This window comes from Lissotriton helveticus, chromosome 2_1 (genome assembly GCF_964261635.1).
Source record: "Lissotriton helveticus chromosome 2_1, aLisHel1.1, whole genome shotgun sequence".
Taxonomy (NCBI): Eukaryota; Metazoa; Chordata; class Amphibia; order Caudata; family Salamandridae; genus Lissotriton; species Lissotriton helveticus.
Window position 1 is genome coordinate 1,591,336,374 of NC_136059.1, and position 22,027 is coordinate 1,591,358,400.

A 22,027-nucleotide genomic window follows, 5' to 3' on the forward strand; every position below is an offset into this window, starting at 1 on the left:
GTTCTCTGACCCTTTATACACAAGAGGCATGTGAACACGCATAGCAGCCCTGCCCGTTTGGCCACGCACCACACACTAGCGGTATCAAAAGTCTTCCCACCCTTTCCCAACCATGATGGACAGCTCACTCAACGCACCTCAGCGCCTTTTGGCGCGGTGGCAAAGTTACAGGCTCACATGGTCAGTGGAGACAAATCTTCTGGCCCTTTACGCAGCTGCAGTGTAGGAAAAGCACTTTACATTTACCCGACGAGGCAGCACTTACTGGATTAGCCAGTAGAAAGTACTCCAGTTGAGTATTGAACAAAACTGTGGCATCTTTGTGGATAACTATGCAGGGCAGGATTCATTCTGATTGATTGATTGGCACGAGGCTCCTGTCACAAAAATTAAACCTCATCAGGAAGCAATTACAGAGAAGAGAAGAAGTTATGGAGCAATTGCAAAGTGAGGAGGGATGCTCACTCTCACATATATATGAAGAACTGAGCCAGCATATTGAAGATGATCAGGGGAAAGTCTCAGAAAAATGGAGAATGAAATTGAATATAGATGGGAATGAGTTTGAAACCTAGCTTAAACTTGCAAACACATTATTTAAGGTAGCGACTCTTCAGGCTCAACATTATAAAACAGTTTTTGAGCTTTACTACACACCGCATAGAATAGCTCGTTGGGGGGTAACAAGTGGCATAAGTTGCCCACGATGCCAAAGCACAGAAGCTGACACAATCCACATGTTTGCCTCATGTCCTAACCTAGATTCATTCAAAAACTCAATAGAACAGTTTTTGGACAGAGCAATGGGGATATCTATCGATTTAACTAATGAAGTAATGGTATTGGGTGTAGCGAAAGAAGGGGTCCCCGTAGCTCATCAAGAATTTATCTTTTTAGCGATGGCTATAAGCAGGATATGCATAGCATCTCTATGGAAAGATACAATCCCTCCAACATTTCAACATTGGATGACACGGTTATTAGCAACATACAATTTTGAGAAGGCATTATATGAGAAAAAAGGTTGGAAGGCTAAACAATTGGGGAAGCGTATCTGGACCCCAGTCTTAGAATGGAAAAAGAGGATGGAGAGAAGTTAAAAGGGAAGAGCCAGGAGTACTGAAAGTAAGTATAGGGACTTTTGGTGAAAAGGGAGGAAAAGATGGGAATAGGATTAGATATCAAATATAATGCCAATACTATGGTGGTGAGGAGCTCCTCACACTAAGAAGGTTGAAGAAGATATCTGGCGGGCAAGAGGCTACATTTTGTTTTGAAATTTTGGCATGTCTTTGTATATATCGCTTCTCTGTTTTTCTGAAAAGAAAATATATGATTTATGGTACCTACTCTGTGTAACAATGAAAGGATGAAATTTTGAACTGATGATCAAAAAAAAAAAGAAAAAAAAAAAGGAAGCACTTACAGATATAGCAGGTGCCCGAGTTGAAGCTCAAATTCAGTAACGTTTTAATCAGCCCAAAACATTAGTGAGCACGGTCGAGGCTGGGCAAGTGTGCTTTAACCCCATATCTGCAGTCGAAAATTAGCTGTAATACTCGAGGGAAGTCTTTGAATCCCTGAGTTTCTCGAGCGCAACCCCCGTGTAGTTCCTGTGACCAGGAGGCTGCTATCTCCTCACCTGCTGCCCTGCTCGCTCTCTGACCCTTTATACACAAGAGGCATGTTGACACGCATAGAAGCCCCGCTCGTTTGGCCCCGCACCACACACTAGCGGTATCAAACGTCTTCCCGCCCTTTCCCAACTATGATGGACAGCTCACTCAAGGGACCTCGGCGCCTTTTGGCGCAGTGGCAAAGTTACAGGCACACATGGTCAGTGGAGACAAATCTTCTGGCCCTTTACGCAGCTGAAGTGTAGGAAAAGCACTATACATTTACCCAACGAGGTAGCACTTACTGATTAGCCAGTAGAAAGTACTCCAGTTGAGTAGAGTGCAAATCGGAAAAAAATCCGCGAGTTCGCGGGAAAATCTGCGAATTCCCGGATTTCTTTTGCGATTTCACGTGAATTCGCGGACCGCAGATCTGCAAAATTTGCCCATTCTTAACATGGACCTGAACTCAGTAGGAATTGTGTTTCATTCTGTATATAGGTGAGAAATATAACTGTTTTATGTGGAATGTTCATGGGTTCAATACTCCCAAAACAATTAGGCAAGTGTTTGCCTATCTAGATTGTCATGACATTCAGATCGCTCTCCTCCAGGAGATGCATCTGACTGCGACCTCCGAGACTAGAATTGCTCTTAAATGGGCAGGGAACAAACTAGCCTCATTATATTTCTCATACCCCAGAGGGGTTATTATTCTGCTTAAACGGGGACTCCCCTTTACACCTATTAAAACTTATATAGACAAAGAGGGAAGATGTGCCAAGACACACAGTAAACTAGGAGCCTCCCTTGTCACTTTTATAAATGTTTATGGTCCCATAGCAGATGAAGCAGAAAACTTCACAAGTGTGTACAGCATAATGTACAAGTGGCCTGAAGCGGCTATTGTGAGGGGGGGAGATCTCAATACTTATCTAGACCCTCAATTAGATAAATCAAGCCTGCGTGGTCTACGTACACCCAAAATAGCTCACAGTATCAACAATGCCATGCTCGAATTTGGCCTAGTGGACGTATGGAGGCTGTGTAACGGCACAATGAGGGAGGGAACACATGCTACGCCTGCACATAACAGCTGGTCCCGATTGGACTATTGGCTCCTTAGCGAGGGGGCAAACAAATTGGTCACTGATATTATAGTACTCCCGTGTACACTCTCAGACCATAACCTGGTGTAACTTGCCCTTAGGATTCCGGCTAATATTAATCGCCCCTATACGTGGCATTTTCGCTCGGAGGCCTTTTAGACCCCATCTACACTGACACCATAAGAAAAGCCATCGAACAATATTTTGACCGTTACATAGGCACAGTGGAAAGCATGTCTACATTGTGGGTGGCTGCTAAGGTGACCATAAGAGGGATCTGCACCAGCCCCACAGCTGGTATTTTAAAAGACATCAGGGGTCAACTTGCAAAGACCAAACTAACACTTACAGATTTGGAACGCCAATACACAACCGCACCCTGTCCCGAAACATTAATCTGGATTCACAAATTAGTATTTAATTACTTATAATAGCTTTATTCGATATAAATTATCATCAAAGCAGTTTTTACAAAATAAACAACCAAGTACCATGATAAGGAAAAAGATAATTAGGTAAAGGAAAAATTGTGCAATATAAAATTACATAGGAACAGTACTTAGCACCTGTTAAACATTAAAAAGTTGAGCAATTTAGCTACGAACTTATATTAAAAAGGGAATGATTCCCAAACTGATCATAGAATAAAAACATTTCATTCAAAAGTGAGCTACACAGAAGGGGAAACGAGGAGGAAGGAGACCCGTAGTACGTATTTACAAAGTCACTTCAGACCCAGAATATTGTAGTGCACCTGTTATTTAAATCGGGTGGTCCGGGATGACAGAAGGAACCTGATCGGAGACCTCTACATTATCTGGGCTGGCATGCCTTATCTGCCATCCTTCTCCGTATCATCGAGGAACTTTGCCACTCCGCAAATCATCACTGAAGATGAAGCGTCAGGTCTTAAGATGCGGATCGGCTGCACAATGATTCATAGGGCCCAGCAGTTTGCACACCGGTTTCGGCCATTTCAGTCTAGCTCTTCTGTAGGCCGGGCAGGCAAAAAGAAGATGGGCAATGGTCTCATTATGGTAACTACAACCTGGACAAGATGATAGATTTGACCCCTTCCAGTTTGCTGTTACACTGTTAACAGGAAGGGTCCCATGTCTCAGCTTGATGTATAAGGTCCTGTCTTGCGGGGTCTGGATGAGATCAAGATATGCTTCCAGGGCACAGGTGATTTTGTGGTCAAAGAACCCCTCCGTCAGTTTCCCCATTTTAGGATTGGTGAGCTCTTGAGACTGTACCCAGTCCCAATACGCTCTTTTCAGGCCTTGCTTGGTAGGAGGGACTTGGGTGGCCCAGGCATCCTTGAACCCCAGGGAAAACAAAAGATGACAAAGGTCAACCAGCCACTTGATACGTCCTCCAGAGTCAGCAAGTATTCATTCATCAAGGGCCGCCACATAATTAGAGAGTTCTGGGGTCCTTCTTAAGCGATTCAAAAATAGCAGGGGGCGGAGTCGAGCAATATCGTTTATGGAGCATTTTCCCCATATCGTAAAGTAGGGGTTTCAGCGGGGTAGATGGAGGGAGGGAATTAAGGTCTCTCAGAAACTTCAGATATTTCTTGCCGAGCACAAAATAATCACATAGTATAAATTCCACCATAAATTAATTTCGATTCCAAAGTCGGATATTTACTCATCAATAGGTATGACACTTAGTCCAAATTTATTCTCAGTTCAAAGTCTCTCAATTCACAATAGTCTTTTATGTTCAGAACAATCTTGTGAATAAGGTATCCAATTCAAGTCCTCACAACGTAGTTCAATAATATAGTTCAGCTCCAAATCAAATTTTCATAACGTAGCTCTATATGCTTAAAAATAAATCAACCAAATGGATCAGCCAACACGTGTTTCGTTGTAACAACAACTTCCTCAGGGCTGAAATCCAAAGAGACAAGTATAAACTAAAAAATATAACTACACTTTTCAATCTTTTCTTAGAAAAATTATGTACATTCTAACACCTCCTAAGTGTAAGTGAAGCACAAAGTTCCCAATACGTCAGTGCAAAAAACAAAAACTTCAGTGTGGATCCCAGTGTCATAAAGTAAAGCACATCATAAGCATTAGGGTCTATTGCCATTAAACACTTCTCCACGTTTCTAATCATAAAAATTATTCTAGAGAGAATAACCTCTCTGATATTAAAGAATTATGAAAAGATACGGGGGAGCCTCTAACTCCGCCATGGTTATCCTCGCCAATTAGAACATTATTTATTTATCATCTCAAAGGCCCACAAGTAATTTAAAATTCTTTCTTTCAGTCTAAGATTATTGTAAGATTACCTTTCTATAGCATATATAGTCCATAGACAACAAACAAGTCTTCCACGTCTTAGTTATCAGTTTGTTATATAAGTTTTCTTCTAAGTCCTAAAAGGTAAACGAGCATGTCAGCACTACTATATCTCTAATCTCAAATAATAGTAGCATATTATTGCCAAGAAGGTCGCTTACCAGTCAAAATGTAAATCTTGGTATTTTATATCAATCATGGGTAAAATAATTTGTAGTCAGCACGACTTCGTTTTCATTATTTCATATTTCCTTTTTCTCTTTTTCTCATTCTACAAAAGTATAGATTTTAAAATTCTAAATTACGACATGTTCACCGCCGCTTAAATAAAACACCGGTTATTTCAAAGTATTAACTATATTAATGCTCACCCAAATAAAGAAGAATTATCCTTAGATTCCTTTAATCTTATTCTTTCGCGATCGTCTTCAATTCTTGAATTCTGAGTTTAATTATAAGAGCTATTATTAGATATGTACTCCGTTTTCTATATACACAATTTCGGTCAGTTTTAAACCAAAGGTAGCGCTTACCTGGTCAGAGTTACTATCTCCTCCAACTTCGTGATCAGTATTACCGGCGTTCTACATGAGCGCCATCTTATGTATGGCTTGAGATCAGTCTCTATCGCGTGTTGATTCTAGCGGCGGCCATATTATGTAAGTTTAGTTCCTGAATATTATTACTGCTATTAATTCTAACGGCGGTCATCTTGTAAAGGTAATGCCTTCTACACATATACGCTGCAGATGTTATCCAAAGCAAATTATTTAATTAAATTACTATTGCTCCTCGTGATCAGTATTATCGGCGTTTTTCTTGAGCGCCTTCCCTTTTATAACTTTAAACTTAGTTTCTCTCACGTATTAATTCTTGCGGCGGCCATGTTATGTAAACTTGTTTTCTGAATAGTATTGCCGCATGGTGATTCTAACGGCGGTCATCTTATGTAAGAAATGCCGACTACACATAAATCGCTAAATCTAATTATAAATATATATTCTTATTAAGAAAATAGCGTAAATAACCGCTTATTTCAAGTGTACTTATTACTGTGTCATGGAATGGTTAATATCGTACCATAATCATAAAATATCGAAGTTCTAATTGGCGATGACTGCCAACGTTAGAGTTGTCGGCACCCCATATCTTTCCACAACATTTTTTTCTTTCTTATCAAATGTAATAAATTATACATATAAAGGTAACAGAAGAGGGTTTAGGAGAGCAAATGCAGAAGTTATATCACAGTTCAATAGAAACAGTTCGTATATACCACAGTCTTAATTACAGTTCTCAATATATACTTTCATTTACATTCATTTATTATTCTCCTAAGTAATATTGAAGCTCTGAATCAATATTCAACCCGTCTTCCACTGCTCTAAGGATCATAATCCATCTTGCCTCTTTTCTTCTAAGTTTCAGTAGCCTATTTCCTCCACGTCTGTCTAGTGTCACATGTTCTATACCATGGTATAGAAATTTGTGTCTTTCTGTATCATTTCCATTCTGTATTAAATGTGAGGAAATAGGATACCTTGTATCCCCATTCTTAAGTGCCCTGTAGTGCTCAATCATACGTTCCTTTAGTTTTCTTACTGTGCTGCCCACATAAATTTTACCGCATAAACAGGCAATAACATAAATGACATATGAGGTTTCACAGTTGATAAATGAATCAATATAGAATGTCCCAGTATTGTTATAGTTAAATGTCGTTACTTTCCTCATTGCCCATCTACATGAGCTACAATTACCACAATAGTAAAAGCCCTTCGGACATGATCGGAGCCAATCACTTTGGCTTATTGACATTGGTAATTTTGGGTAGCTCGGACTCACAATATTAGCCAGAGATCTCCCTTTTCGGTAAGTAATACTTGGGCGTTCTGTTAAAAAAGGTTTCAAATCTTTATCTGTAGTTAGCATTTGCCAATATTTATGCATTATACTGAAAAGTTTATGACTTCCTATCCCAAAGTTAGTAACCATTCGAATTTTTTGTTTATCTTTTGAAACCTCTGATTTGTTTCTAGGTTTCAAAGTATCATTTCTTTCCAATTTCTTAACTTTGCAGGCAGCAACAGAAATAACAGTGTTAGTGTATCCTCTGTTTTTAAATCTTTTCATCATATTTTTAACATTAGACTGAAAGTCTTCATCTTTAGAGCAGTTTCTTCTTGCTCGAATCATTTCCCCATAGGGGATTGGGTTAATTTGGCTTTTGGGATGGCAACTATCTGCTCTAAGTAGAGCATTGCAACTAGTCTCTTTGCGGAACATTCGACTTTCTAATTTATGGTTTTCCACATAAAGTTCAATATCCAAAAACGTCAGTTTTTCTTTGCTGTAATGGGTAGTAAATGACATGTTCATATCGTTCGCATTCAGATATCGAAAGAACTCATCTAATTCATCTGTTGTACCTCTCCAAAATAATAAACAATCGTCGATGAACCTACCCCAGTAGTATATGTGATCGATCCATCGGCTGCCTTTTGGGCCCCAAATAAGCTCCGCCTCCAGTTTCCCCATAAAGAGGTTCGCGAAGGACGGAGCAAATTTAGAACCCATCGCAGTCCCGATCTTCTGTTTAAACCAGGTAGATTCGAAAAGAAAGTAATTATTTTCAAGCACTATTTTAGTCATCTCTAATAACATGCTTGTATGATTGTAAAGTTCCACTGGTCTATTATTAAGAAAGGTCTCAACAGCTCTTATTCCTTTTTCATGCTCTATGTTAGAATAGAGAAATACAACATCTAGAGTTGCTAAAATCATGTCATTCTCCCATTTTATATCATTCATAATGTTCAAAATATGTTTCGTATCTTCAATATGAGATGGTAGATTTTGTACATATGGTCTTAGGTATGAGTCTATAAATTGTGAAAGTTTTTGTTGGCCCCCCTATGCCCGAAATTATCGGTCTTCCTGGAGGTTTTTCTCTATTTTTGTGTATCTTTGGAAGACAGTACATGCAGGGGGCTTTCGGGGAGTCAATCTTCAAAAATATATATTCGTCATGATCTAAAAGACATTCATCATACCATCCTTTCAGTTTCATATTTATTTGGTTTTTGATCATTTCTAGAGGATTAGAATCGATCTTCTCATAATATCTACCATCTCTTAGTTGTGATAAAACTTCGTCATTATAATCTTTTCGATTCATAACAACAATGTTGCCTCCTTTATCAGCTCTACGAATCATAAGTTGTGGGTGATCTGTAAGTTCACGTAACGCTTCCCTTTCATCTATTTTAAGGTTGTCTAGAAAGTACTTTTTATGGTGATGTTCCCTTCTAATCAGATTATCTATCTCTAGATTTACAGATCTGTAGAAGGCATCTACCACATTACCTGAGGATAACTGGGGTGTCCATTTAGATTTTACTTTAAAACCACTTTTAGATGATAAGCCTGGTTTAATTTCAAGGTCTTGTAGTAAAGAGTGCATAGTAACAGGATCTTCTTCTGACTCCGTTAGAGATAGCAAAAGTTTCGTATCATGCAGTTCTCGAATAGTAAGTTCACTAAAGACTGGTTTGTTCAAAGTTTTAACCACAGTATCTTCCTTATTAGAAAAAAAATTTTTAAGTTTCAGTAGACGAACAAATTTATACAGATCAATCTTAGTGGTATACCAATCTATGTTTTTAGTAGGACAAAATCCAAAACCCTTTCTAAGAACATTATTCATGCTTTCAGACAACTCAATAGAGGAAAGGTTAATTACCTCAATTTCACTGGTACCTGTAGTCACTTCCTCCAAGATCTCAGTCTCTCTCTCATCCCCGGGGCTGTTTCTTCTGCGTTTACCCCGTTTCCCCCTTCTGGTCTTCCTGCTTGGTTGGTACCAAATCTCTCTCCTATGTTCCGATTGCTCTTTCTGATTCTTTGAACTTCCACTAAAAAATTTTTTGTGGAAGTAAGGGTTTCTCCAGTAGGTACAATGGGAGCTTCTGTATTGTCATCATTCGTTGATAAACTACTAGTAGAGGTATTAATTGCCGAGCTAAGAGGAGTAGTGTTTCTAGATTTTCCTTGCCCTTTAGGGAATAAGTAGTCAAATTTACGAGCAAAAGTAAATACCCTACCTGCTTGGTAGTCTTGTTCATCTCGTTTTATTTTACGTGCTTTCCTTCTCTTTATATCTGCTTGTATATTTGCTAGTATCTCATCAAGTTTATTATAATTTTTTATAGTAGCTTCAGGGAGGTTTAATAATTTAATTTCATCCTCAACAGTTTGTATTTCTATCAGTAGTTTCGCGATTTTGCGTTCAGCATTATCTATAAGGATTCTAATCAAATGTATGATTGAGCACTACAGGGCACTTAAGAATGGGGATACAAGGTATCCTATTTCCTCACATTTAATACAGAATGGAAATGATACAGAAAGACACAAATTTCTATACCATGGTATAGAACATGTGACACTAGACAGACGTGGAGGAAATAGGCTACTGAAACTTAGAAGAAAAGAGGCAAGATGGATTATGATCCTTAGAGCAGTGGAAGACGGGTTGAATATTGATTCAGAGCTTCAATATTACTTAGGAGAATAATAAATGAATGTAAATGAAAGTATATATTGAGAACTGTAATTAAGACTGTGGTATATACGAACTGTTTCTATTGAACTGTGATATAACTTCTGCATTTGCTCTCCTAAACCCTCTTCTGTTACCTTTATATGTATAATTTATTACATTTGATAAGAAAGAAAAAAATGTTGTGGAAAGATATGGGGTGCCGACAACTCTAACGTTGGCAGTCATCGCCGATTAGAACTTCGATATTTTATGATTATGGTACGATATTAACCATTCCATGACACAGTAATAAGTACACTTGAAATAAGCGGTTATTTACGCTATTTTCTTAATAAGAATATATATTTATAATTAGATTTAGCGATTTATGTGTAGTCGGCATTTCTTACATAAGATGACCGCCGTTAGAATCACCATGCGGCAATACTATTCAGAAAACAAGTTTACATAACATGGCCGCCGCAAGAATTAATACGTGAGAGAAACTAAGTTTAAAGTTATAAAAGGGAAGGCGCTCAAGAAAAACGCCGATAATACTGATCACGAGGAGCAATAGTAATTTAATTAAATAATTTGCTTTGGATAACATCTGCAGCGTATATGTGTAGAAGGCATTACCTTTACAAGATGACCGCCGTTAGAATTAATAGCAGTAATAATATTCAGGAACTAAACTTACATAATATGGCCGCCGCTAGAATCAACACGCGATAGAGACTGATCTCAAGCCATACATAAGATGGCGCTCATGTAGAACGCCGGTAATACTGATCACGAAGTTGGAGGAGATAGTAACTCTGACCAGGTAAGCGCTACCTTTGGTTTAAAACTGACCGAAATTGTGTATATAGAAAACGGAGTACATATCTAATAATAGCTCTTATAATTAAACTCAGAATTCAAGAATTGAAGACGATCGCGAAAGAATAAGATTAAAGGAATCTAAGGATAATTCTTCTTTATTTGGGTGAGCATTCATATAGTTAATACTTTGAAATAACCGGTGTTTTATTTAAGCGGCGGTGAACATGTCGTAATTTAGAATTTTAAAATCTATACTTTTGTAGAATGAGAAAAAGAGAAAAAGGAAATATGAAATAATGAAAACGAAGTCGTGCTGACTACAAATTATTTTACCCATGATTGATATAAAATACCAAGATTTACATTTTGACTGGTAAGCGACCTTCTTGGCAATAATATGCTACTATTATTTGAGATTAGAGATATAGTAGTGCTGACATGCTCGTTTACCTTTTAGGACTTAGAAGAAAACTTATATAACAAACTGATAACTAAGACGTGGAAGACTTGTTTGTTGTCTATGGACTATATATGCTATAGAAAGGTAATCTTACAATAATCTTAGACTGAAAGAAAGAATTTTAAATTACTTGTGGGCCTTTGAGATGATAAATAAATAATGTTCTAATTGGCGAGGATAACCATGGCGGAGTTAGAGGCTCCCCCGTATCTTTTCATAATTCTTTAATATCAGAGAGGTTATTCTCTCTAGAATAATTTTTATGATTAGAAACGTGGAGAAGTGTTTAATGGCAATAGACCCTAATGCTTATGATGTGCTTTACTTTATGACACTGGGATCCACACTGAAGTTTTTGTTTTTTGCACTGACGTATTGGGAACTTTGTGCTTCACTTACACTTAGGAGGTGTTAGAATGTACATAATTTTTCTAAGAAAAGATTGAAAAGTGTAGTTATATTTTTTAGTTTATACTTGTCTCTTTGGATTTCAGCCCTGAGGAAGTTGTTGTTACAACGAAACACGTGTTGGCTGATCCATTTGGTTGATTTATTTTTAAGCATATAGAGCTACGTTATGAAAATTTGATTTGGAGCTGAACTATATTATTGAACTACGTTGTGAGGACTTGAATTGGATACCTTATTCACAAGATTGTTCTGAACATAAAAGACTATTGTGAATTGAGAGACTTTGAACTGAGAATAAATTTGGACTAAGTGTCATACCTATTGATGAGTAAATATCCGACTTTGGAATCGAAATTAATTTATGGTGGAATTTATACTATGTGATTATTTTGTGCTCGGCAAGAAATATCTGTTTCTTCTGATCCCCTAGAATTAGGAGATGTGTTAGGGAGTTAGGTAACCTCCCTATTCTTGCCTAGTAGCATAAAGAATAAAGATATAAGAATTTAATTTAGCCAAAATTATACGCTGAGCGCCCACTCACCTGTTACCTAAACTGTGTCTTTCGAAATTAGGTAGGGCTGCCGCTAGTGGCGAGTAAGAAAACATGAATCGTGAACAAGAAGCACAGGATCTATTTAAAAATCTAAGCACAGGCTCCTCTATAAATGTAGCGGTAGCCTCTACTTCGCACATCAAACAAGAGGGTCTTAGAGCCAAATTTGTTAAGTTAGAGAAACTAAAAATAGCGGAACTTAACAAATGGTGGGACGCAATAACACTCAAGCAGTATCTCACCTTAAATCGAATCCCAAGAGGATTAAGATCATCTATTCTACCAGCATATGAAGATTTAGAACCAGATTTACTCGATAAATGGGAGCACGAATTAACAACTAGTTCGAGTAATTTGATTAGAATCCTTATAGATAATGCTGAACGCAAAATCGCGAAACTACTGATAGAAATACAAACTGTTGAGGATGAAATTAAATTATTAAACCTCCCTGAAGCTACTATAAAAAATTATAATAAACTTGATGAGATACTAGCAAATATACAAGCAGATATAAAGAGAAGGAAAGCACGTAAAATAAAACGAGATGAACAAGACTACCAAGCAGGTAGGGTATTTACTTTTGCTCGTAAATTTGACTACTTATTCCCTAAAGGGCAAGGAAAATCTAGAAACACTACTCCTCTTAGCTCGGCAATTAATACCTCTACTAGTAGTTTATCAACGAATGATGACAATACAGAAGCTCCCATTGTACCTACTGGAGAAACCCTTACTTCCACAAAAAAAATTTTAGTGGAAGTTCAAAGAATCAGAAAGAGCAATCGGAACATAGGAGAGAGATTTGGTACCAACCAAGCAGGAAGACCAGAAGGGGGAAACGGGGTAAACGCAGAAGAAACAGCCCCGGGGATGAGAGAGAGACTGAGATCTTGGAGGAAGTGACTACAGGTACCAGTGAAATTGAGGTAATTAACCTTTCCTCTATTGAGTTGTCTGAAAGCATGAATAATGTTCTTAGAAAGGGTTTTGGATTTTGTCCTACTAAAAACATAGATTGGTATACCACTAAGATTGATCTGTATAAATTTGTTCGTCTACTGAAACTTAAAAAAAAAATTTCTAATAAGGAAGATACTGTGGTTAAAACTTTGAACAAACCAGTCTTTAGTGAACTTACTATTCGAGAACTGCATGATACGAAACTTTTGCTATCTCTAACGGAGTCAGAAGAAGATCCTGTTACTATGCACTCTTTACTACAAGACCTTGAAATTAACCCAGGCTTATCATCTAAAAGTGGTTTTAAAGTAAAATCTAAATGGACACCCCAGTTATCCTCAGGTAATGTGGTAGATGCCTTCTACAGATCTGTAAATCTAGAGATAGATAATCTGATTAGAAGGGAACATCACCATAAAAAGTACTTTCTAGACAACCTTAAAATAGATGAAAGGGAAGCGTTACGTGAACTTACAGATCACCCACAACTTATGATTCGTAGAGCTGATAAAGGAGGCAACATTGTTGTTATGAATCGAAAAGATTATAATGACGAAGTTTTATCACAACTAAGAGATGGTAGATATTATGAGAAGATCGATTCTAATCCTCTAGAAATGATCAAAAACCAAATAAATATGAAACTGAAAGGATGGTATGATGAATGTCTTTTAGATCATGACGAATATATATTTTTGAAGATTGACTCCCCGAAAGCCCCCTGCATGTACTGTCTTCCAAAGATACACAAAAATAGAGAAAAACCTCCAGGAAGACCGATAATTTCGGGCATAGGGGGGCCAACAGAAAAACTTTCACAATTTATAGACTCATACCTAAGACCATATGTACAAAATCTACCATCTCATATTGAAGATACGAAACATATTTTGAACATTATGAATGATATAAAATGGGAGAATGACATGATTTTAGCAACTCTAGATGTTGTATCTCTCTATTCTAACATAGAGCATGAAAAAGGAATAAGAGCTGTTGAGACCTTTCTTAATAATAGACCAGTGGAACTTTACAATCATACAAGCATGTTATTAGAGATGACTAAAATAGTGCTTGAAAATAATTACTTTCTTTTCGAATCTACCTGGTTTAAACAGAAGATCGGGACTGCGATGGGTTCTAAATTTGCTCCGTCCTTCGCGAACCTCTTTATGGGGAAACTGGAGGCGGAGCTTATTTGGGGCCCAAAAGGCAGCCGATGGATCGATCACATATACTACTGGGGTAGGTTCATCGACGATTGTTTATTATTTTGGAGAGGTACAACAGATGAATTAGATGAGTTCTTTCGATATCTGAATGCGAACGATATGAACATGTCATTTACTACCCATTACAGCAAAGAAAAACTGACGTTTTTGGATATTGAACTTTATGTGGAAAACCATAAATTAGAAAGTCGAATGTTCCGCAAAGAGACTAGTTGCAATGCTCTACTTAGAGCAGATAGTTGCCATCCCAAAAGCCAAATTAACCCAATCCCCTATGGGGAAATGATTCGAGCAAGAAGAAACTGCTCTAAAGATGAAGACTTTCAGTCTAATGTTAAAAATATGATGAAAAGATTTAAAAACAGAGGATACACTAACACTGTTATTTCTGTTGCTGCCTGCAAAGTTAAGAAATTGGAAAGAAATGATACTTTGAAACCTAGAAACAAATCAGAGGTTTCAAAAGATAAACAAAAAATTCGAATGGTTACTAACTTTGGGATAGGAAGTCATAAACTTTTCAGTATAATGCATAAATATTGGCAAATGCTAACTACAGATAAAGATTTGAAACCTTTTTTAACAGAACGCCCAAGTATTACTTACCGAAAAGGGAGATCTCTGGCTAATATTGTGAGTCCGAGCTACCCAAAATTACCAATGTCAATAAGCCAAAGTGATTGGCTCCGATCATGTCCGAAGGGCTTTTACTATTGTGGTAATTGTAGCTCATGTAGATGGGCAATGAGGAAAGTAACGACATTTAACTATAACAATACTGGGACATTCTATATTGATTCATTTATCAACTGTGAAACCTCATATGTCATTTATGTTATTGCCTGTTTATGCGGTAAAATTTATGTGGGCAGCACAGTAAGAAAACTAAAGGAACGTATGATTGAGCACTACAGGGCACTTAAGAATGGGGATACAAGGTATCCTATTTCCTCACATTTAATACAGAATGGAAATGATACAGAAAGACACAAATTTCTATACCATGGTATAGAACATGTGACACTAGACAGACGTGGAGGAAATAGGCTACTGAAACTTAGAAGAAAAGAGGCAAGATGGATTATGATCCTTAGAGCAGTGGAAGACGGGTTGAATATTGATTCAGAGCTTCAATATTACTTAGGAGAATAATAAATGAATGTAAATGAAAGTATATATTGAGAACTGTAATTAAGACTGTGGTATATACGAACTGTTTCTATTGAACTGTGATATAACTTCTGCATTTGCTCTCCTAAACCCTCTTCTGTTACCTTTATATGTATAATTTATTACATTTGATAAGAAAGAAAAAAATGTTGTGGAAAGATATGGGGTGCCGACAACTCTAACGTTGGCAGTCATCGCCAATTAGAACTTCGATATTTTATGATTATGGTACGATATTAACCATTCCATGACACAGTAATAAGTACACTTGAAATAAGCGGTTATTTACGCTATTTTCTTAATAAGAATATATATTTATAATTAGATTTAGCGATTTATGTGTAGTCGGCATTTCTTACATAAGATGACCGCCGTTAGAATCACCATGCGGCAATACTATTCAGAAAACAAGTTTACATAACATGGCCGCCGCAAGAATTAATACGTGAGAGAAACTAAGTTTAAAGTTATAAAAGGGAAGGCGCTCAAGAAAAACGCCGATAATACTGATCACGAGGAGCAATAGTAATTTAATTAAATAATTTGCTTTGGATAACATCTGCAGCGTATATGTGTAGAAGGCATTACCTTTACAAGATGACCGCCGTTAGAATTAATAGCAGTAATAATATTCAGGAACTAAACTTACATAATATGGCCGCCGCTAGAATCAACACGCGATAGAGACTGATCTCAAGCCATACATAAGATGGCGCTCATGTAGAACGCCGGTAATACTGATCACGAAGTTGGAGGAGATAGTAACTCTGACCAGGTAAGCGCTACCTTTGGTTTAAAACTGACCGAAATTGTGTATATAGAAAACGGAGTACATATCTAATAATAGCTCTTATAATTAAACTCAGAATTCAAGAATTGAAGACGATCGCGAAAGAATAAGATTAAAGGAATCTAAGGATAATTCTTCTTTATTTGGGTGAGCATTCATATAGTTAATACTTTGAAATAACCGGTGTTTTATTTAAGCGGCGGTGAACATGTCGTAATTTAGAATTTTAAAATCTATACTTTTGTAGAATGAGAAAAAGAGAAAAAGGAAATATGAAATAATGAAAACGAAGTCGTGCTGACTACAAATTATTTTACCCATGATTGATATAAAATACCAAGATTTACATTTTGACTGGTAAGCGACCTTCTTGGCAATAATATGCTACTATTATTTGAGATTAGAGATATAGTAGTGCTGACATGCTCGTTTACCTTTTAGGACTTAGAAGAAAACTTATATAACAAACTGATAACTAAGACGTGGAAGACTTGTTTGTTGTCTATGGACTATATATGCTATAGAAAGGTAATCTTACAATAATCTTAGACTGAAAGAAAGAATTTTAAATTACTTGTGGGCCTTTGAGATGATAAATAAATAATGTTCTAATTGGCGAGGATAACCATGGCGGAGTTAGAGGCTCCCCCGTATCTTTTCATAATTCTTTAATATCAGAGAGGTTATTCTCTCTAGAATAATTTTTATGATTAGAAACGTGGAGAAGTGTTTAATGGCAATAGACCCTAATGCTTATGATGTGCTTTACTTTATGACACTGGGATCCACACTGAAGTTTTTGTTTTTTGCACTGACGTATTGGGAACTTTGTGCTTCACTTACACTTAGGAGGTGTTAGAATGTACATAATTTTTCTAAGAAAAGATTGAAAAGTGTAGTTATATTTTTTAGTTTATACTTGTCTCTTTGGATTTCAGCCCTGAGGAAGTTGTTGTTACAACGAAACACGTGTTGGCTGATCCATTTGGTTGATTTATTTTTAAGCATATAGAGCTACGTTATGAAAATTTGATTTGGAGCTGAACTATATTATTGAACTACGTTGTGAGGACTTGAATTGGATACCTTATTCACAAGATTGTTCTGAACATAAAAGACTATTGTGAATTGAGAGACTTTGAACTGAGAATAAATTTGGACTAAGTGTCATACCTATTGATGAGTAAATATCCGACTTTGGAATCGAAATTAATTTATGGTGGAATTTATACTATGTGATTATTTTGTGCTCGGCAAGAAATATCTGTTTCTTCTGATCCCCTAGAATTAGGAGATGTGTTAGGGAGTTAGGTAACCTCCCTATTCTTGCCTAGTAGCATAAAGAATAAAGATATAAGAATTTAATTTAGCCAAAATTATACGCTGAGCGCCCACTCACCTGTTACCTAAACTGTGTCTTTCTCTCAGAAACTTGTTCTCAGTTTTGGCAAGCTCACCTAAATTTTCAGAGCCCCAAAGTTCGGCCCCATATAAGGCCGAAGGGAGCGCCTTCCCATCGTAAACCTTTATGGCCGGTGCTACTAGCCTACTCACAGATTTGCGCTGTTCCCTTGCAATAGCCCCCGAAACCCGCTTATGGTTCAGGAGCATTTTGGCTAAATGGGGACCCCACTTCATGGTGTTAGGGATGCGGATCCCCAGATAGTCAAAAGAATCCACGCAGTCCAGAGGGGAACCATTCAAGGTGATGCCATTTCTGAAGCGTTTGCAGGGGTTGATTGCCATCAACTTGGTTTTGTCAGTATTGATTGTCAACCTTTGATTTTTACAGAAAAGGTGGAACCTGTTCAGAAGCCTCTGGAGCCCACTCGGTGACTTGGATAACAGAAGAGTATCGTCGGCGAACGTTCGTTGCCCAAGATAGTCCACCACCCCGTTAATGAATAACGAGAACAGGGTGGGGGCCATCACACAACCCTGACGGACCGCCCTGTCCACCGCGATTCTCTCTGTCACTTGTCCTTGGGTCCCCCATCTGATTTTGGCATAGTTCCCGTCGTGGAGACGTTTAACCATGTCAAGAACCAGCGGGCCCTGTTGATGAAGGGTCTGCCACAGTTTCTCGCGGGGGACCATATCAAATGCGTTTTTTAAATCTATAAAGGCTAAGTACAGGCTACCTTTCCCTTAGACCACTACTTTCCAGTAGACCATAAAAAATCTAAAAACCTGGTCCATGGTTCCGACCTTCTGCCTAAATCCCACTTGGAAATGGGACAGGATGCTATCGTCCTCGATCCATGCTCCAATTCTCGTGAGGAGGACGCTGCCAACCACCTTCTGCATAAGATCGATCAAACTGATCGGACGATAGTTGGCAGGGTCCTCTCTATCCCCCTTCTTAAAGATTGGGACAACCTCGACTCCCTTCCAGGAATCGGGCACTGGTGAACCCCCTGCTACGAGGTTGATTACCATCAAAATGAAGTGAGCCCAGGACTTGGGATCATGCAGAAATAGATCGCCTGGGAGGCCCTGTGGCCCCGCAGCCTTCCCCGGGGCAATACTATTTATTGCTTGCACTACCTCAAAAAGTTCAAAAGGACCCAAGGGAGGGTAGTTTCTTGGTGTGGTGAGAGAGGTCCCACGGGCGGCAGCCGATAGACTGTTGTCACCCGTGTACAGGCAGAGAAGTGTTTATGCCAACGGTTCTCAGTTATGTGGTTGCAAAACGGAGCTGCCCCATTCCTAGATTCAGTGTTAATTAGATTCCCAAAAAATGTGGATCCTTTTGTTTTGAGGCGATGTTGAGTTCTTGCCAGTGTTCCTCATCCCAATTTCTCCTGGCTTTGGCCTGTGCACTAGAATACTTCTTACTAGTGGCCCTGGCTGCAGGGAGGTCTTTATTCCTCACCACCCGGGCTAGCATTGCCCTTTTTTCTTTAAATTCTGCAGAGTACCAAGGGTTGCTCAGTCTTACTTGGGTGGGCCTTGCGCCAACTTTCCCCTTAGTGATAAAAACGGAGCCTCGTTGTCTAATCGTATCCTGATGAAATTCGTAAAAGTCAAATGGGTACCCCTCGCTCACTAGCCTGGCGAGGTCTGTGCTCTTCATCTCTAGCACACATTTGATGTGCTGGAGAGTATCGGGGTATTTAAAAATGTTTGTCCATTTTAAGCGCCTATTACAGTTTGAAAGGCTAACTTCTTTAGATGATGACACAGGGGTAGATTGCACCTGCCGGTCAGCCGGGGTCCAGAGGTTGTTAATCATCAGGCAGAGCGGATTGTGGTCACTATCTATGGAAGGTTTAACCTCCATATCCTGGAGATCCCCCCAAAGGCTGAGGTCCAAGAGAATATAATCAATTCTCGAAGGCGAGCTAATCCTATTAAAGGTATTTGCTCCGAATAGGTCCGATCTTGTCCTGCCGTTAGCTGCCCTTAGATTAAATTCCTGAGTGAGAGCGTTAATCTGAATTGCCCTCTGAGACCACTTTTTGATCGGTGGAAGGCTCAGGGATGGAACTGCCCATTTATTGTCCTCGTCAGAGGTACTGAACAAGTCCTCTGAGCTCAGAGGTTCATATGTGCAGTTGAGGTCTCCTGCTACTATGATGTTAGAATGTGGTGCAATACCACTAAGCAGAGATTCTAGAACTGCTATGGTCGGAGATATTTGGGCACCGGAGGAACCTCTGGCATAAACATTAAATAATTCTAGTGGGACACTCTGGGGGGGGAGCCTTTGATTGACAGGTGTAGAATATCGAGTGATGCATTCTCGCGGACCGTTACTGATCAGTCCAGTGAAATGCTAATCCAAATCACTAGCCCCCCTGAAGGACGACCCTTACCTGCACTAGTTGCCGGGATGAAATATGAGGAATAGCCCGTTTTATGGAGAGGTGTTAAACTCCAAGTCTCCTGGAAAATGCAGATCTCAAATTTATTTACAAAGTTGTTTCATTCCGGGAGCGAAAGCTTCTTCTCCAGGCCTGCCACATTCCATGAGAAAAGATTGCTAACTTTTGGGCTTAACCTTAGCCCCCCGGTGGGGTGTTTCCAGTGCTCATCAGATTTTCAGTTGGTCGAGGGTCCAGTCAATCCACGTTACAGAGACCAGATCCTCCCTCTACACTTCCTGCTGATTCTTGAATATCTGCTTCTATTGGGACCCATATGGGAAAGCGCCTGATCTGGATAGAAGAGTGCCCCGGGGCGGTTGTGCGGAATTCGAGGGCTAGTAAGTTCTCCGCGAGGACAGTGTCTGTTAGACGTAGCTCAATGCAATCTAGCTTCGAGCTAGGTAATACTACCCTTCTTGCCCTTATAATATCCTCGCGGATTAGGGATCTACATCCCCTCACATGCCACAACCAGTGTATAGCTTTGTTACGGAGAGAATCACTACTTTCATGTCCTTGATTGGATGACAGTTTGGGTACTTTGGTCATAAAGACTATAGCCTGAGCGTTTATAATCGGCTTCATTTCCCCAGTACTCTGAACATGAGGGTCCTTAACCTTAGAGGGGATGCTATGGGCCTGGGATGTTTTTGCTGGTTTGTCATGGGTTTTACTGCACTCAGGGGTTGGGGCCACCAGTGAAATAGAAGCTCTCTGACCTCCCCCCCAGGGTCGACCCTGCCGCTCCCCCCCCAAGGAGGCTTCAGATGCAGGCTTGATTTGAGCGTAGCTCTGCTGGGGAGGGAATCGCTGAGTGATCGGGTCAGAGGGTGGGGCGGGAATAGTGACCGAATTAGTATTTGAATAAGACTCTTTGGCGGAATCTGAGATCAGCTGTCTTTCTCTCAGACATGTGGCGCAAGCGTATGGGGAGGGAGGACACCCAGGTTGCAACCTAGCCGCCAAAATTAAATTCCGAGCCTACCATCACCATAAAACTAAAATCACAGATCCTCAGGGGATGGAACACTATGCCCCCATGGAGATAGTGGATCAATTCCGCGGGTTCTACGCAGACTTATATACATTGCGGGGATCCGCAGCTGACCTGGATCTAGAAGCTTATTTGTCTGATATAGCATGTGCATGGTTGGCAGATCACCATCGCGAATATTTAAGCCAACCGATTGACAAAGCAGACATAAAGGCGGCAATAAGCATATTAACTAACCAAAAAGCGCCAGGGCCAGATGGGCATACAGACAAATTTTATAAAGAGTATATTGAGTTAGTCATGCCTCACCTGCTAGAGATGTATGCAGAGGCACATGAGTCTGGTATATTGCCGCTATCTCTTCCCCAAGCACTAATTATTACATTGATAAAAAAGGACAAGGCTCCAGATCTTTTCAGATCATACTGGCCGCTATCACTAATCAATCTAGATGCCAAGATTCTGGAAAAAATACTGGCTACCAGGCTGCAGCTCCTAATGCTTAGCTTGATCCTTCCGGACCAATAAGGTTTCATTCCGGAACACTCCACATCTCACAATCTAAAAACTATATTTGCAATGTTCCATGTTTTAGACCCCGATTTGCACGCTTCCGTGGTCATGCTAGACGTGGCAAAGGCGTTTGACTCCATAGAGTGGAATTACATGTTCCACATCCTGAACCGCATGGGATTTCCACCTTTGTTCCTTGGCTGGGTATAACATTATATACCAACCCCTTAGCATTGGTACGTGTGGGGGGCTTGACATCACAACCATTTCTGATCCACAGAGGCACTCATCAAGGGTGCCCTCTCTCGCCACTACTGTTCGTGCTGGTGCTCGAGCCGCTGGCCTGCATTATATGTCAGCGGCAGAGAGAGTCAGCTCTTAATTTCCTACATCGTCCGGGTGGTATATCACTCTACGCAGACGACATGGTGTTATTTATTAGAGAACCGAGACGTTATCTCGCGCTGGTGTTGAGGGAATATCTTAGATTCAGATTATTCTCAGGTCTACAAATCAACTGGAAAAAATCAATAGTGATACCACTAACACCTAAAACTACCTCCCGAGTATGGACTATCCCCTGGTGTGGACTACAGACCCGGTAAAATACCTGGGTGTCTGGGTACATCGCAACCCTGAAATTGTCATCAAAGAAAAC

At 39.3% G+C, this 22,027-nt stretch overlaps 1 protein-coding gene across 3 annotated transcripts in view; it reads right to left on the bottom strand.

The window, feature by feature from the left end:
* The window catches only part of LOC144818798 (phospholipid-transporting ATPase ABCA1-like), a 3,252,877-nt gene that overhangs the window by 165,514 nt on the left and 3,065,336 nt on the right, over positions 1-22,027 (bottom strand). The gene's annotated exons all lie outside the window — the stretch shown is intronic.